This window comes from Callithrix jacchus, chromosome 15 (genome assembly GCF_049354715.1).
Source record: "Callithrix jacchus isolate 240 chromosome 15, calJac240_pri, whole genome shotgun sequence".
NCBI lineage: Eukaryota > Metazoa > Chordata > Mammalia > Primates > Cebidae > Callithrix > Callithrix jacchus.
The window spans coordinates 74,993,503-75,008,956 of NC_133516.1; the positions used below are offsets into that span (position 1 = coordinate 74,993,503).

Here is a 15,454-nt window from a genome sequence, read left to right on the forward strand (position 1 = left end):
TCCACCTGCCTCGGCCTCCTAAAGTGCTGGGATTACAGGCTTGAGCCACTGTGCCCAGCGCATAGTAGATTTTAAAAACTGGATTTTCCTTATTTACTTGTTCCTTCTCATACTTCACTAGGATGTTAATGTGCTTGGGGCCTACAACCCACTCTGTTTGGGGATCCCAAGGAAAACAGAGGGAGTAGTAAAAAGCGAAACCCCCAAAGAAAACAGCTCTGAGGGAAGCATTGTTGGTTTCTGAGAGGAGGAAATTAGCACAAATTCTTGCCTCCTGACCTTTGCATATCCTTCTTTTATCCAGTTTAGAGTCACCCAGGAGGCTCCTTGTCATTTCTCCCATTGATTTCCTTTTCCCCCATACTCTGTCAATTCTTTTTCTTTCCAGGAGTGCCAAGTGCTTTACCCACATCATCTATTTATCTTCATGGCTGCTTTGTGAGGTGGCCAATCCCACTGTTCCTATTTTACAGATGAGAAAACAGGCTCAGAGAAGCTCTGACTTGTGATCCCACAGCTGGCTAATGGCAGAGCCAGGATATGAGCTGAGGCAAACCCTACCTAGACTGCTCAGGTATCCCCTTAGTAAAGTTCTAGCCAGCCAGGTAGGGATAGACTCAAAAATGTGTAGTCAAAGGCAATAGAGAGCTTTCCCATAAAATGAATGGCAGAGAGGAAGTGATGATTGCCAACCTCTGAATGTCAGCAGGGCTGGTTCCTGCTCTTAGTGTTCTTCGTGTTATTTCTCACCATGACCCCCTATGGAGTGTACTACCAGCAGCCTCATTTGGAGATTCTGAGGTCTAGAAATTGTATAGCTTTGCCAGGGGCACAAACAAGGAATTGGCAGCACTGGAGTTGAAGTCTCCACAGAAGCATCATTATTCCTGATCAATAGGCTGCTCTAGTTTAAGTGGAAGGAAGAAGTTTGAGTGACTTGGTTCCTTTCTCATTGCAAATATTGAGTATAAATCTGGTTCAAAGTTGAAGCAAATGGATCTCGTTAGGCAGACACTGCAATACATGAATTTCTCTTTCCTTTTCTTTCATTAAAATAAAAGTTGCAGCTGGGCTTGGCAGGGCGCACCTATAGACTCACCTACTCAGCAGGCTGAGGCCCCAAAAAATACAAATAGTTTAGGCAGGGTGACTTACACCTGTAATCTCAGCAGTTTGGGTGGCCAAGACAGGAGAATCACTTCAGGTCAGGAGTTTAAGACCAGCCTGGGCAACAAAGCAAGACCCGTCTTAACAAAAAAATTTAAAAATTTGCCGGGCATGGTGGTGTGTGCTGGTAGGCCTAGCTACTCCAGAGGCTGAGGTGAAAGGATTACTTGAGCCTGGGAGTTTGAGGCTGCAGTGAACAATGATCACACCACTGCATTCCACTGCATTCCAGCCTGGGTGACAGAGTAAGATCCTGTCTCAAAACAATTATTTAAAAAGTAAAACAACAAACAAAAAAACATTGCAGCTATTTCTATTAGTGTTCTCTTGGGACAGCATGAGAAGCCCTCACTTGGCTGGGCACGGTGGCTCATGCCTGTAATCCCAGCACTTCGGGAGGCCGAGGCAGTCTGATCAGGAGGTCAAGAGATTGAGACTATCCTGGCCAACATGGTGAAACCCCATCTCTACTAAAAATACAGAAATTAGCTGGGCGTGGTGGTGTGTCCCTGTAGCCCCAACTACTTGGGAGGCTGAGGCAGAAGAATCACTTGAACACAGGAGGTGAAGGTTGCAGTGTGCCAAGATCATGCCACTGCAGTCCAGTCTAGCAACAGAGTGAGATTCTGTCTCAAAAAAAAAAAAAAAAAGAAGCTCTCATTTTTACCATGATGTTAGAAAGCTGTCTGTTTTTACAGCTGCCTAGAGTTCTTGCAGTCCCCAACATCTGTGGGGCCCTGCCACTGTCTTTGCTTTGTTTTAGAAATACCAGTATTACAGGAGCAAAGACCAATTTCCTCTTGCAGGCTCTAATTAGAAGAAATTTTTTTTGCTTTAGTCAAATAAAAACTACAGGTGATAAACTAAGCAGGTGGAGGAGGGAAGAGACATACAATATATCTTTGTAGTTCTGGGCACAGTGGGTACTCAATAAATGTGTTTCCCACTCCTCCCTTAGCATATACTGTCCTCGCTGTCCAAAATGAATGAGTGAAATAAGAGGCCCAAGAATAGGATAAGTTAGAGGATGCAATGAAGGGGAAAGATGGACGCAAACACAGTATAAGAACTTTTGCAATGACAAAATTCAAATGGGGCCGTTGAGATTAAGGAAAAGAAATGGAAGTTCTGTGAGCTTGGCTCCCTGGCCTCTTTCTGGAAGGGACCTTGCACCATCTTTGGCATTTGTAGATGATACACTGCCTTAACAGGGTTAATTCCAAAGTATGTGCTGGAACACAGACATAGTGATGGACACAGTACACATAGGACCCCTGCCTTCCTGACTCCACTTCTTCCTATGTATAGAGTTGAGGGCAAGTCATCTAAATGTTCTGAAACTCAGTTTTTTCATCTGCAAGATGGGACTAGTACCCACCACAAAGGGTGATTGTGAGGATTAAATGAGATGGAGTATATAAAGTACCGAAGGCTGTGCTCAGCAAGTGCCAGGTACTTGGTGAATAGTAGTTAATTATCCTGTGGTAGAGAAAGTCTGGGGCTCTTTGGGGGCCATATGGAGATGGGTGGGAGACAGTTCCATGTCCACAAGGAGCTTTAAGACAAGCACTTTGTTGGGTGCTAAGTTACATCATTTCTGTCCGCTAGGAGAAGAGAGTGAGGCACGGTGGTTCATGCCTGTAATCCTAGCACTTTGGGAGGCTGAGGCAGCTGGATCATGAGGTCAGGAGATTAAGACCATCCTGGCCAACATGGTGAAATCTTGTCTCTACTAAAATACAAAATATTAGCCTGGCTTAGTAGTGGGTGCCTGCAGTCCCCGCTACTCAGGAGGCTGAGGCAGGGGAATTGCTTGAACCCCAGGTGACGGAGGTTGAAGTGAGCTGAGATTGCTCCACTGCACTCCAACTTGGTGACAGAGCAAGACTCCGTCTCAGAAAAAAAAAAAAAAAAAAAAAAGAGGATAGGGTGGGTCCATGCCTAGTTGTTGCAGAGGTGAGCATTGAAGAGGAACTTAATTTGGCAAAATTAAGACATTAGCTCTAGGGTTCCCAATAGCTGACCACACATGGCCTGTGACAGTTGACCGTGCACCTTGAGATCTGCTCATGTTCCACTCCCCAGACTCCTTTTTTCCTGGTTGCCATTTAATCCTGATAGAGACGCATTTCTCAGGACTTGCTGCTGGAAGGTCTCTGTGCTAGGCAGATGACCACGATCTGCTCTGGATGTGAAGAAAGGCAGGGGTTGTTTCTCAAACCATCAGTGCGAGGTCAGAGCAATTTTCCAAGTTTTACAAGTTAGTGGAGGGAGATGGGAGATCAAATAATAGTCTTCCAGAATGAGATGGCTCTGCCTGGTCTTTTCCATTCTTGCTGGTCAGGGACATTCTGGGGAGTGGGCAGGCATCAGCCTCAAAACAAACCATAGACTTTCCCCACCAAGTTGGGCCAGGCCAGGCCAGAGGAAACTTGTAGCAAAGAAAGGCAGGACCGTGCCTGGCAGCTGAATGCCAATACAGTTGGTCTTGCCTTTGATTCTGTATCTCTGGAGGTAGATGTGCTTCAGTGTCCTGCACACCTGTGTATAATTATGTATTATTATTCGTGAGATGATGATAATTAGCATTGCGATTAAAGTGGCAACAGGCTTTGGTCTCAGGCATCTTAAACTTAGATCTCAGTCTGCCATTTTTTGTGTTTCCCTGGGCAGGTGGCTTGCCCTGTTTAGGACTTAGTTTTTCTATCTATTAAACAGTTAACAGGGCGGGGCCAGTGGCTCACACCTGTAATCCCAGCACCTTGGGAGGCTGAGGTGGGTGGATCACCTGAGGTCAGGACTTCGTGACCAGCCTGGCCAACATGTTGAAATCCTGTTTCTACTAAAAATACAAAAATTAGCTGGGCCTGTAGTCTCAGCTACTCAGGAAGCTGAGGTGGGAGGATCACTTGAGCCTGGGAGGTGGAGGTTGCAGTGAATTGAGACTGCACCATTGCCCTCCAGTCTGGGTGACGGAGTTGTCTCAAATCAACAAAACAGGTCAGGCGTGGTGGTTCACGCCTGTAATCCCAGCACTTTGGGAGGCCGAGGCAGGCAGATCACGAGGTCAGGCGCTCAAGACCATCCTGGCCAATATGGTGAAACCTGTCTCTACTAAAAATACAAAAATTAGCCTGGTGTGGTGGCACGCACCTGTAATCCCACCTACTTGGGAGGCTGAGGCAGGAGAATTGCTGAAACCCAGGAGGCAGAGGTTGCAGTGAGCCAAGATAGCACTCTAGCCTGGGCAACACAGTGAGACTCTGTCTCAAAAAACAAAACAAAATAAAACAAAAATACAGTTAATAGTTCAGTACCTAACATGGCTGTTGTGAGGTTTGAATGTGAGGCTGGGTGAAATTCTGGGTCCAAAGTGTGGCACATGGAAAGCCCCTGTTCCTATAGGGATGAGTCATGGGGGCAGGTTAGGAGGTGCACAGTTATAAAATGGGATTTCCCCTGAATGTCTCCCTTGGCCCTGGCCAAGGGAGAAATGGAATTCCTGCCTTTTGGAGATCTCAGTTCCACAGAGTAACTGGGAATGGCCTTCAAGGGAGATGGGTACTTGATCAGATGTTACTTTCTGCGTGAAACCATCAGTGGCCCTGGAGGTGAATACCAAAGTTTTTATGTGATGCCTTGCTGACCTCTCCTCTGTGTGTCCATTCTTTCTCTGACCTTACCAGACTGTTGAAGTCTTCACTCCTGTGTTCCTGCACTGGGTTCTTTGCATGTGCTGTTTCTTCTACCTGAATCACACTCTCTCAGTCTCCATCCCTCTTTTGTAATCAGACTTTCCCTGACCACTAAACTCCTCCAGTCTAGGTCATGACATGTGTCTTCAGGAACACTTAGCTTGTGTAATTAAGTGATGGAACCTCTTACGCACTAGAATTCTGCTCCAGAGGGCAGGCTGTATCCCTTGCAGAGGCCTTCCATCTGGACTGGACTCAGATTCTACTGCTTTAACCAGCTTGCACCCCACCCTACCACTGAACAGTCATTGAAGCAAGTCACCTCATCTCCCTGGTTCTCAGTTTCCTCATCGGCCAGATGGAGGTAAAAAATGTACCTGCCTCATGGGGTTGTTGTGAGGATAAAGCGGGGGTGGAGGGGGTTGGGGGGGCGGGGATAGCCCACTCAATGCCTGGCGCTTGACAAGTGCTCAAAAACATTACTATCTGTTTTAGCTGTCATCAAGATAGGCAATAATAGTGAGTTCTTTTTTTTTTTTTTTTATTTGACAGGGTCTCACGTGTCACCCAGGCTGGATTTGCAGTGGCGTGATCATGGCTCACTACAGCCTCAACCTCCTGGGCTCAAGCGATCTTCCCACTTTAGCCTCCCGAGTAGCTGGGACTACAGGCATGCGCCACCATGCCCAGTTGAGTTTTGTATTCTTCATAGACATGGGGTTTCACCATGTTGTCCAGGCTAGTCTTGCACTTCTGGGCTCAAGCAGTCTACCCACCTTGGCCTCTCAAAGCGCTAGGATTACAGGCACGAGCCACTGTGCCTAGCCAAGAAATAATGGTAGTACATTTAAAAGGTTCCCTACAGGAGAAGACTGCATCTGTCCCTCACTTTGCAAACTGAGGCTCCCATCCATCTACCATGATCCCAGAGTGGAGAACGACTGTGCTGGTTTATGAATTTCCCCCACAAGGCTCTGTAATCTCAAGGTTTTACACCCTGTGGTTCCTGTCTCCGGAATGGATAATAGCTTGCTATTGACATGGGTCTGATTAGTGACACAAGCTGTATCAGAATCACCCCTGTGTGTTGGATGCTTGCATTGGACAATGCCTGAGCTCCCCTCACCCTCCCAAAGGGCCTTTGGAGTTTAGGTCATGTCCTGCCTCGGGACAGGGCTCAAGTTGGATTTGAACTCAGGTATTTCCCACTCCACAGCCTCTCTCTGTCCTTCCACTCCCCCACTCAGCCTTGCTCCTCAGGTTTTCCTATAACCCAGATTATGAAAGCATAAAGGACTTACTCCCAAAGAAGCCTTTTAGTAGCACTTGGAGAGCATTGCTTAGGCCTGAACAATAAGACTGATGCCCAGAAGTGGCACCATCCCCTGGGTAAGACTACACCAGGTTAGTGTTGCTTCATCAACTCGACACTCCACACCTTTCAAATGCCAAGAAATGAGGGAGGGGGAGCACCTGTATAGTGCATTGCTACAGGCAGAGAGTTGAATGCCTCTCCCAGTAATTTCGCTTCTGGGATTTTATCTTTAGTAAATAACCAAAATATGTGTTTACATTTGTTGTGCAAAGATTTTTGAGGCTGGATATGGCTCACGCCTGTAATCCCAACACTTTGGGAGGCTGAGGTGGGTGGACTGCTTGAGGTTAGGAGTTCGAGACCAGCTTGGGCAACATAGTGAGACCCTGTCTTTACAAAAAAAAATACAAGAATTAGCTGGATATGGTTGGTGCACACCTATAGTCCCAGCTACTTAAGAGGCTGAGGTGAGAGGATCACTCGAGCCTGGGAGGTTAAGACTATACTGAGCTGAGATCATGCCACTACACTTCAGCCTGGGCAACAGACCAAGACCCTGCCTTGAAAAAAAAGAAAAAAGATTTTCAGGCCAGAGTGGTGGCTGACGCCTGTAATCCCCACTTTGGGAGGCCAAGATGGGCAGATCACTTGAGGTCAGGAGTTTGAGACCAGCCTGGCCAACATGGCGAAATCCCATTTCTACTAAAAAAAAAAAAAAAAAAAAAAAAAAAAAATACAGACTTTAATAAAGGACTCAGAGGTTTTTGTAAAAAAAAAAAAAAAATACAGGCTGGGCATGGTGGCTGATGCCTGTAATCCCAGCACTTTGGGAGGCTGAGGTGGGCTGATCACGAGATCAGGAGATCGAGACCATCCTGGCCAATACAGTGAAAACCCATCTCTACTGAAATACAAAAAAGTTAGCTGGGCGTGGTGGTGTGCAAACAAAAAAATTTGTTACTAAGCATTATCCTGATAATAAGAAATGAGGAACAAACCAAGTACTAGTCGGATTGATTATAGGAGGACACATGCATACAATGGACCAAATGGTATTTGGCAATCATGTTTTGGAAGAATATTCATAACAAAGGGAAGAGTTCACAATGTTAAATGAAAAATAAAGGACACAAATTAACAGTGGTTACCACTTGGGGGTGTGATTGTGGGTTGGTTTTCTTACTCTTTGTACCTCGGGTATTTTCTACTTTGCTTTACAATGAGTAGGTTACAGAAGCAGAGGGTTTTAAATGTAAGGTTACACACGACAGACACTCAGCAAGTGTTAAAAGTGTCCAGTGGTTACTAGGTGGCTGGGGTCTGTGGTCTCAGAGTCCCACCCTTGACCCTGGTTGTGCTTTCTCCTGTGGCTGCTTTCCCTGAAGGTGCTACCCAGCCCCTTGCCCCGGCCTCTCTCCATTGCTTTTCTGCCTGGTGTCAGTCATAGCTTATCCTCAACCATCCAGGTGGGGGGGTCTCTTGCAGGAACCCTGGCTTCCCCAATTGATGATTTTGTGAAGTAACTGCTCTGATCCTAGCCTTTTTTTTTTTTTTTTTTTTTTTTGACATAAGGTTTCTCTGTCAGCCCAGGAGGTCGGAGTGCAGTGGTGTAATAGTGGCTTACTGCAACCCAAACTGGGCTCAAGCAATCATCCTGCCTCAGCCTCCTGAGTAGCTGGGACTACAAGCATACGATACCATACCCAGCTAATTTTTAAATTTTTGGTGAAGACGGGGATCTCATTTTGTTGCCTAGGCTGGTCTTAAACTCCTGGCTTCAAGTAATCCTCCCACCTTGGCCTCCCAAGGTGCTGGGATTACAGGTGTGAGCCACTGCATATGGCCTTCTCATCCTGTGTTGTAGTTCAGGGAGAGGGAGCTGAACTCAGGAATGGGAATGGGCCCTTATGAATAAACCGATTATTTTGAGGAGAAAAGACGACTGACCATCAGAGGCTCTGAGAAAAGACGACTGACCATCAGAGGCTCTGAGAAAAGACGACTGACCATCAGAGGCTCTGAGAAAAGATGACTGACCATCAGAGGCTCTGAGAAAAGATGACTGACCATCAGAGGCTCTGAGAAAAGATGACTGACCATCAGGGGCTTCTGGAGTCTTCAGTTTCCTAACTCTGTGGATAGCACCCACATTTCCTGCGTATCCCCTCTCTCACCCCAACAAAGGACAGTCCTTGGGTGTATAATCTCTCCTACCACAGACTCTCTGTCTGAGTCTAGGAACGAAGTCCTCCCCAACCCCAAGCCCACCTTAGAGCTAAGCATGGCATGGACGGGAGAGCTGCACATAGAAACCCTGTGGGTCAAATTGCTGTGTTGCTAATCTAAATATCCTGCTTGCAGATGTGTCCTGCTTTCCGGAAACCCTGAATTATAAAACAGAGGAAGTCAAGGCATTTGCCTTTAGTAACAATAAAAAGGCACATTGCCTCTGACTGTGTACAGGAGACTCACTCGCCGCATCATCTCTCACTCGGCAGCCAGTGTGATGTCTTCAAACTGTAGCTTCCATCCCATCGTGCCTCTGCCTGAACCTTTCGGTGGACAAGGTCTAATGTCTCCCCTTGGCCATCAAGGCCCCTCCAGCCTCCTTCTCCCCCTCCCTCCCTGTCCACGGACTTGCAGAGTGTGGCCTGTACTCTTCCACCTCTGAGCTTCCACACTTTCTGTCTTCTCATCTTTCTCCTGCTTGGTTCCCTGCCTGGTCAGGGCTCAGCCCAAGCCCCCTTTTCACAGGACACCTCCCCTCTGCCTGGGCCAGTGCTTCTTCCAGGTGTCTGTCACCATGTCCTGCTCCCTAGCCGCCTGGTGAGAGGTCAGTCGACTCTCCCTCATCAGCTCATACCCTCCATGGGGTCAGGGACTGTGTCTATCTTGGTATCCTAGTCACTGCTGTCCCCAGAGCCTAACACAGTGTGTGGCATGTAGTAGATGCTCAAATAATTGTTAAATTGAATCTAATGCAAAGAAAAATTTTCTCTATGACAAGGCTGCCTGGGTAGAGTACCGTGTTGGCTGGTAGATCCAAAGCAACTGCTGAGCTCAGAGGAGGGAACAAGGACTTCAGAGGGAAGAGAAGCTCTTTGCTTAATAAATACAATTACCTGATAAACACGGCTGGTTGTTGTATGGATCTTGTGCATTCGGGAGAAACGAGAATGACAAAAGGGTTCTTGGGGAAAAGGTTGAGGACTAGGGGTCTGGACACAGGGGTCGTCCTTGGAAATGGAGTACTGGGGAGAGTGTGCTCCCTGAACAGGAAACTGGTGGGTCATAATGCATTGGATCTGGAGTCAAGGAACCCTCTAGAATCTGTAGTGGGATGAAGCTGCAGCTGTTGGAATACAAGTTGGTTTGCTCAAAACGCCCAGTTTCTAGCCCAAAAAGTGGGTTGCAGGCCAGGAAGAGGCCACACAGCACTGCGGGGCTAAGCACCTGCAACAGAAAGCAGAGGTTGCTGCGAAGGAAATCTGGAAGGTCTGCATCCCAGCACCTGCTGTCAGGACAGGTGGCCTCCCAGGGAGCTCTCAACCCTCACCCACCTCCTGCACCTGGGGAAGAGCCTTAGTACCTTGGACGGATGCTCTTTCCTCTGTAAACAGGGGCCAGATTGTGATCCTCGGGCTCTGGGGGCTGGCTTCACCTTGCTGAACTTCGATTTCTTCATTTGAGAAGCGGGTGGCACAGACCCTACACCTTAAAGGCTGTCGTTAATGTTAATTTCCATCAAGCACCTAAAATGCACCGCTGGCACCACATGTGAGCAACAGATGAATTTTTGATTTTTAGCGTCAGGGTTTACACTTTCTTAAGAGTCCAGTGACTACAGTCTAGGGCACTCTTTATTTCTGATTTTAATAGGTGGTGAGGACCTTAGGCGTTCATCTGTTGAATGAATGAATGCCTGCAGAAACTCGTTTTAGAGTACCATGTTTATTTCCGCATGCTCGACCCAGGCCTTTCAGGCTCGGCGTCCAACTGCAAGCCGACGATTGAGGGCAACTCGAGGATCGTCCTCATTCTCACCTCCACCGTCGAGGAAAGCGAGGCCTGGGCGAGACCTGACACGCCCAAGATCAGCCCAGCGGTGGGGGTGGGGCTCCGTGTGCAAGCTCTGGCCCCCGCCCGCTAGGGCAGCCTCTCCCACCCCAGTACGAGAGTCCCGTCCCACTCGAGTACCTGGCCCTCGACCTGCCCTCGGGGTTTCCGCGGCGAGTTCTCTTGAGGGAGCGAGGGCCAGGACTGTTTACCCCTCCTCGGACTCGCTCAATTATCTCCGCCTGAGTCTTGTTTAGGCGGCGGCGGGGGAGGGATGTCCTGGGGTCCCCACTCTCCTCTTTCGGACCTTCCCGCAGACCCAGGCCGGGCTTGGGAAGCGGGGGATGCCGAGCGGTACCGTGGCCACTTCCAAGTCCTGCGCCTCCCCGCTGCGGCACCCGCAGGGGTCCCCAGCCCGCCTCCAGCCCACGTGGCCGGCCCGGCCTCCCCGCCCCCGGCCCGGCCCCGCCCCGCCCCGCCCCGGGGAGCCGCTGCCGCAGCTGCAGCCGCCGCGGTGCGCTCTCTGGCCGGGAGAAGCCGAACCAGTGCCGGGGCCGAGGTGAGTGCGGGAAGCAGCCGGGATCCCCGCTCCCCCTCTAGAGCCTCCCAGGCTGGACACCCCTTTGGCAGGACACCCCCGCTAGATCCCCCGGAGTGGGACCCTCTTCCGGGCTGGTCCCTCCTTTTCCCCCGTCTCCTGAGCTGGACCCCCCACTCACACCTCCGACTTACCCTGCCAGGTCTCGGCGACCCCGGCAGGCCTTGAGGGCTCCCTGGTCTGGGGTACACCGAGCGCACGGGGGCGCACTGGGCGCAGCGCAGGTGGGCAGTGGCACCGCCAGCTCCGACCAGCCGCCGCTCCTGCTGGGGACCCTGACTCTGGTCCCCGGGTAGCCCCTGGAGCGAAAATTCCCGGAGCCACTTCCGGGGAGGGAGGCGCCACCTGTCCTGGGACGCGCCCCTTTCGCCCAACTTTCTGCTCCAGCCCGGCGGGGCACCAGCAGGTCAGCGTCGCTTCGGGCGCTGCTCGTGGCTGATCACAGGACCGCGGGTCGCTTCGCGGCGGGGGAGCCGGGCTCAGGGCGCTCCGGGCGGCGGGCGCCTTACCAGCCTGCCTGAGGCCCTTGTCCCTGCGGCTGCACCTTTTAAACCAAGCGGCCAGAAAATCCCGGGATAGGACGCCAGGGTGGCGGACGCCGAGGGGTTAAGGTCAACGTGGGTGCCAAAGAAGGGTGAGCGTTTTCTGAGGCTGGAAGCTGATCGAACCGGGTGGAAACGGGTTCCCCTGGGCTTTGCGGTGGTGAAGAGCTGCTCTCGCACTATCAGCAGACTCATCTTGTGCTTGAATGTCGCGGAAACAGAGCGCCTTGTTCCTAGAGGACTCGGCTTGCTGGATTTATTCCCTGGCCCAGGTTTGCTTCCCGCACTCGGCGAGAACCGGAGAACTGCCAGGCGGTAGTTGCCCCTGAATGTACCGGTAGAAACTTATTTTTATGCGTTTCGTGCACTTCCAGGTATATCCACTCTCTTCTGTGGGGTGTGGAAGAGGAGAGCTTCCGTGGGTCTTTGTCTTAGCTATGTAGTCCTCGGCAAGTTACTTCATTTACCTATGCCTCAGTTTTCTCATCTATAAAATGGGGATGACAGTACAAACCTTAAATTGTTGTATGGGGATAAAGTGCTTAAAATACTGATGGAGACAGGGTAAATCCTCTGTGTTAGCGGCTCTTGTGATTATTATCACTGACATCTGACAGCTCGTGCACAGCCCGAGCTTCTCAATGAGGTGGGTATGCAGGCTGTTGCTCCTTCTAGTACGGAGCTGGTGGTGTTTACACCATAGCCATAGTGTTCCCTTCCGCACTGGGAAATTTGAGTTTTGCTGTAACACCTCCTATGGCTAACCAGCAAAGTGTATCTCAGAATGTGGATTAGAGATGACCTTTGTCAAAGACATTGTTGGGAAATGGGGTTTTGTACCTTCTCTGGAAGGTCTGGGGTGTGATTGGGTGTTTGCCTCTTGTGGGGGAGGGACTGGTAGATTCCACTTGATTCTTTTAGGCCTGTGTCCCCTGACAGGCTGACACCGTCTAGTCTCTGTGAGTGTGGAAGGGTATTTAAGGGTCCAGGGACCTGATCTTGTTTCCTTCTCCCCCATTCATTCATCTCTAGCGGATTGCTCCTCCCATCTGTAGAGTTTCCCTGGACTGTGCCCATTTGGTGTCTGTCTTCTGGGCAATTTAGTTTCTCTCTTCTGGAACTCCACAAATAAGACTTCTGAACATGGAGCCCTAGGGAACCTCTTGAAATGTACATGAGGCTCTTGAAGCACAGTTGTTTGTTTTTCCAGAGGTTTCCCCTTACATTGTATTCTCCATGAGGCCGGTGTCCCAGAAAAGTGAACTCTGAACTGCTGGTAGGGACGTGCAGGTTCTTGCTCCCAGTCACATCGAAAGTCCCTAAAAATTGGGGGCTGCCCTTTGGGCCCTCTCCCAGAACACACTTTTCAGTGAGCAGTACAGGTCAGCCTTGACTTGATTAATTAGGGGAAAGAGAGGCAGGCTGTGAGGATAGGGGCGGTTGGCCTGTGGTGAGACCTTTAGGCTGGGATGCAATTCATGAAAATTTGAGTTCAGGTTTTCAGAAGACTTCTCAAAACCTTTGCTCTTGCTGTTCCCGTTACCTAGCATGCTTTTCCATCACTTCTTCCATGTTAGGAACTTTCTTGCCCTTTTGCTCAGGTGTCTTCCCTTTACAGATGGTTTTTCTAACCATTCTATCCAAAGCAGCCCCTTCCCCCGTTAGTTTCTGTCACACTCTTTCATTATATTTTATTCATAGAGCTTGCCCGGGATTATCTTATTCATGCATTGATTTCTGGGTTGTGTGCATCCACCCAGAAGAATGCAGGATTCAGGAGGGCAGAGGTGTGTTGTCCTGTTCATTACTGACTCCTGGCTCATGGCCTATGGCAGGTGCCCAATAATTATCCTGAGTGAATGAACTCCCATTGACTGAAGTGAGAAAAAAAGAAGAAAATTAAATATTGAACCCATTTTCTTAATGGTTTATAAAAATATTCTTCGTATCACTTCACTTGCACAGGTTGAAACTCAAGTGAGAATGAGATTTTTTGGGGGGATTACAGGTGCCCACCACCACACCTGGCTAATTTTGTATTTTTAGTAGAGATGGAGTTTTGCTGTGTTGGTCAGTCTGGTCTTAAACTCTTGACTTCAGGTGATCCACCTACCTTGGCCTCCCAAAATTCTGCGATTACAGGCATGAGCCACTGTGCCTGGCCAAAAAAAATTTTTTTTGAGAGAGATTCTCACTCTGTCATCCAGGCTGGGGTGCAATGGTATGGTCTAGGCTCACTGCAACCCGAGTTCAAGTGATTCTCCTGCCTCAGCCTCCCGAGTAGCGGGGATTACAGGCATCTGCCACCATGCCCGGATTATAGGCACCCACCACCACGCCTGGCTAATTTTTGTATTTTTAGTAGAGATGGGTTTCACCATGTTGGCCAGGCTGGTCTCAATTAATCTCCTGACCTCATGATTCACCCACCTTGGCTTCCCAAAGTGCTGGGATTACAGGTGTGAGCCACCTCGACTGGCCTGAAAATGAGATTTTTAATATATGCACCTAATCTATTGGGTCAGTTCGAGTTTCTTCATGGAATAGTACCAGCATGGTGGGTGGAGTGGGGTCTGCTGTGGAGAGGTTTTGTGACAAGCTTTGCTTGCTTCTTTTTTTTTGAGACGGAGTTTCGCTCTTGTTACTCAGGCTGGAGTGCAATGGCGCGATCTCGGCTCACCGCAACCTCTGCCTCCTGGGTTCAGGCATTTCTCCTGCGTCAGCCTCCTGAGTAGCTGGGATTACAGGTATGCGCCACCGTGCCCAGCTAATTTTTTGTACTTTTAGTAGAGATGGGGTTTCACCATGTTGACCAAGATAGTCTCTATCTCTTAACCTCGTGATCCACCCGCCTCGGCCTCCCAAAGTGCTGGGATTACAGGCTTGAGCCACCATGCCTGGCCACTTTCTTCTTTACAAAATTGTTTATTTGGTTATAAAAATGGGTACACATTTCTTTTTCTTTTTTGAGATAGGGTCTTGCTCTGTTGCCCAGGTTGGCATGCAGTGGCGTGATCTTGGCTCACTGCAACATCTGCTTCTCAGGCTCAAGCGATTCTCCCACCTCAGCCTCCCGAGTAACTGAAACTATGGGCATGCACCACCATGCCTAGCTAATTTTTGTATTTTTTGTAGCGATGGGGTCTTACCATGCTGCCCAGGCTGGTCTTGAATTGCTGGGCTCAAGTGATCACCTGCCTCGGCCTCTCATAGTGCTGGGATTACAGGCATGAGCCACCATGCCAGGCCCATTTTTATTTTCTTAGGGAAAAAAGACTGGCAAGACTGTTACTAATTGAGGTAATATCTACACGTATCTTAGCCACTTAGCTCATTTATTTTATTTATTCAAAAACATTTATGGAGAGAGGGCTACTCTGTGCCAGGCATTGCCCTGGTGCTGACCACACAGCAGTCAAGGAAACAGCATTCCTCCCATTTGGAGTTTACATCCCACTGGTGGAGACGGACAGTAAACAACAGAGATCAGTAATAAGCTGTGAGGGGGAGTGGCCAGTGTAGTGGAGATGAAGCTGGGGAAGGAGATCTAGAGTGATGGGATGGAGGCAGAGCTGGCTTCCGTCAGAGGTGGTCTCTCTGAGGAGGTAGCATTGGGGCAGAAACTCAGACGAATGGGGAAGCAGCCTCATTCCATGCATATGGAGCCCAAGGTTGTGGTCAAACTCCCCAGTGTGGCCAGTCACCTCTTGAGCACTGGACATGGTCCATCTCACTGCAGAAGGGGAGGGAGATAAGGGAATGTAGGCAGAACTCTCCTCCTGTCACCCAGGTCCTGGCAGGTGGCTGGAGTAAGATCTTGGCATTGTGTGCTCTGATTGTCAACTAGAAGGCTGGTACCTACCTTTACAGGGTGAGACCTGAGCGATGATGTGTTCTGAAACTGCCACCTGGGGAATGAACATGATGAGCCTAGGGGTCATTGCTGGGGTTATAATCTAAGACTTGCTCCACTGTACCTTCCCTGGCGGTGGACTCTTCCTGTTCTGTGTGATTTGATTGCCTCACCTCATCACCTAGTGGCACTCACCTAAAGGGAAAGTAGTTACTTAGTGGGTTTTGA

The 15,454-nt window shown here is 49.4% G+C and overlaps 1 protein-coding gene across 13 annotated transcripts in view; it reads left to right on the top strand.

Moving 5' to 3' along the window:
• The first annotated feature begins 10,715 nt into the window (after nt 1-10,715).
• The window catches only part of ARHGEF3 (Rho guanine nucleotide exchange factor 3), a 348,474-nt gene continuing 343,735 nt past the window's right edge, over nt 10,716-15,454 (top strand). For 9 of the 13 annotated variants that reach the window (XM_078351856.1, XM_078351860.1, XM_035273873.3 and 6 more), the window contains exon 1: nt 10,716-10,792. The gene's annotated coding sequence lies outside the window, so the exon portion shown is untranslated. Of the gene's footprint in view, nt 11,466-15,454 lie in introns of all 13 variants that reach the window. The other 4 variants (XM_078351854.1, XM_078351855.1, XM_078351857.1 and 1 more) reach the window with 2 other exon arrangements.